Source organism: Apis dorsata, unplaced genomic scaffold (genome assembly GCF_000469605.1).
Source record: "Apis dorsata unplaced genomic scaffold, Apis dorsata 1.3 scaffold_58, whole genome shotgun sequence".
Taxonomy (NCBI): Eukaryota; Metazoa; Arthropoda; class Insecta; order Hymenoptera; family Apidae; genus Apis; species Apis dorsata.
In genome coordinates, this window is record NW_006263358.1 from 381,512 (window position 1) to 384,347 (window position 2,836).

The 2,836-nt window shown below is 48.8% G+C and overlaps 1 protein-coding gene across 8 annotated transcripts in view; it reads left to right on the plus strand.

Moving 5' to 3' along the window:
- LOC102674514 (basement membrane-specific heparan sulfate proteoglycan core protein-like) overlaps positions 1–2,836 on the plus strand; it is a 126,848-nt gene that overhangs the window by 123,494 nt on the left and 518 nt on the right. The window lies entirely within an intron of this gene.

Here is a 2,836-nt window from a genome sequence, read left to right on the forward strand (position 1 = left end):
GAATCGAAACTCACCCTCTTGCCTGCTCGTTTATTGGTTCGCGTTTCATCCGGATTCAGAGAAATTTTATTCCGTCGATTTATTTTTATATCCAGCCGGAATGCTATCTGTTTTAAACCTATATATATGTATATATATATAGCTAGTTTCTCAACGTGTGGCGTCGATATGCGTCCGTTTTTTAGGCGTGCTTCGTATTTTTTTTCTCTCTCTCTCTCTCTTTTTTTCTTTTTCCTCTCCGAGATTTAACGCAGAGTCGTTGAAACGTAGCGCGCTAGAGGCTCCGTCATGTACACGCTCCTCCATAAACGTCGCGAGCAAACGCATTTAAGGAGTAGAATCGCGTGGAAAAATCGGCTGACATTTCTTAAATCGCGAGCATTTTAACGCGATTCCTTTCGAAAACGTCTCGTCACATCTGCTATTAAACCGTTCATCGAAAGGAAACGAGATCGTTAAAATTTGATGCTTCTTCTCTAAAAAAAATTCTTAATGAATTTTATATTTATTTCACGCACTTTTGTGAAAGCTTTTACACGGATTTGCATTTCTTTTCCTCTTTGATCGCTCGTTACTTTCAGAAAAACGGTTCTAATGAATTCTTATTATCGAAGGAAATGGAACCTTTACGAGTCGAAGTGATGACTACGTTTGGCTTGGAACGATCGTCGAAGAAAAGCGGGAATTTCGCGAACGAGAACGCATCCAAAGCCTTTTTCAATTTTTTTTTCTCCAACAAGTGTATACCTTTCATTAATCCCGCGACAATTATCGAAAATTTCGTGGTTTACGATCCCCCCTTCGCGAGCGCGGAACGAATCGAAATCCACGAACCCTCCGTCGATTTTATCGAAATGCACGCGGTTGGAATCGGTCGAGCGTCCACTTTGAAAATCATGGAACGTGGCCACCGTTGTCCACCCACTCATCCACCGACTCACCCCTCCCTGGAGGCTGGACATCGAAGATGTATCTATCGCCGCCCCTTTTGCACCGCGATCGTTGGACAAATTCCCCGACAATGGCCGCCCTCGTATCGCGAAGTTGAATGGTGGCGGGCAGAATGGTGGAGAAGGTTGCGGGGGTTGTGCGCGAGGCGGAAAAGGGACGGGGCCTGTTCATTCATCAAGCATCGAAATCCCTCGTCATAAAGTTTGACAGGCTCGTATATTGGGGCCGCGCGCAAGTACTCGGCCCACCCCTTCCTCGCGCGTTCCTCACTTGGTTTTGATCTATTGTCAGCCGGCAACACTCGCGATAACACATGCAATATCTTGCGCGGCAACTTCACCAATCCAGCCTGTCAATCACCGCTACCCGCGCAAGCCGCGCATCCGTGTAGAAAGTCTCTGGATTGAAACACGTCACTACACTTGACGACTCACTCGCCTCGTTGTGTACGGCTCATTGCCGCCCCTTCGCGTTACCCGATCGACCGGCTTCTATGAAAATTACGAGCGAAGGTGGTGGAGGAGCAGTCGGGGAAATCGAATCGAACGAATGAACCTACCACGGTCAAAACTTCGGTCCAAACTCGAAATTGTAATTTTAGTTAAACACATTCGAGATCGTGGCAAGAATCGAATTCCTCCCTCCTCCCTTTATCGGTTTTCGATAATTACCGAAAAACGGTCGTGAAAAATATTCAATTGGCTGCTAATAAGAAGAAAAAAGAAAAGAAAAAAGAAGAAACACTCGTACTAAACGAGCGCGCAACGTGTAGGGAACTTTTTTTAAAACTTTTTTTAAAACTTTTTTTAAAACTTTCGCATTATTCTTCGAACGTGTGGAAGAAATCTGGACAACGATCGTGCGTTTAATCAAATCGGACGTATCGGACGCACCGTATTAGATTCATCGTCGAGTCACGATGAGAGTCGGATCGGGCTGTTTCGAAACGAGAGTCAGAGGCGCGCGATTCCTCTCCACGCGGACACCATAATCGACCGACAATGAACTGGTAATCAACGCGGTATTAATTATACGCGTCGAGATTATCAACCGTGCCGCCATCCTGTCGATGGAATTTCAATCCAGCTTACTTTCGCGTGCTCCTCGCACAAAGACGATGCGAAATTCGCCGTCGATACAGGATTTCATTCTACACCCCCATTGATACCCCCATCGAAATCGATCCCCTCGCAGCAGCGGCCCGCGTTGGCAACGATTCGCGGCATAACGGATGAAAATTAATGGCGCGCAGTTCGTCTGCATAATTAATTTACAATCGGGCCCCCCGTGGGCAGGGCGGGAGAGGGGCGCGGCACCGACGTTATTTCAAACACGGCTGATTACTCGGCAAAATTGACCGCAAATTTCAATTATTTCGCGATAAACCGGCGCGCACAGCCGCGAGGATTATCCGTGGTGTGGCGCGCACTATCCGCGCATTAACGCAATTACGCGGGCGGGTCGAGGCCGAGGGAGGCCGACGACGAACGGCCGGCGCCGTTTTTCGTTTTCCAGCGATGCAACGATTTCCTCCTCGTCGTCGCCGCCGCTCTGCTACCCTTCCCTCCCCACGACCCTCGTCCGCGCGGGACAAACCCTGCCTTCGAAACCGGGCGAACGAGATTTTCGATTCGATCGTAAATCGCAAAGCCGCGCGAGAAGGGGCAACCGGCAGGGTTGCTTGCCCACCACCGCCCCTGATTATCTTTATTACCGGCGTGCATCGGCCTATGCTCATCCGACGCGATACACCGTTAACATTTGTCTGGATATATGAAATGTATGTATGGAAATCGGGGAATAGTCGATAGACCGAGGGGATAGTTGGTGATTAACGTCGATCCGCTGCGCTTTCCGCTGCTTCGCTCGCTCTCGATGCGTCTCC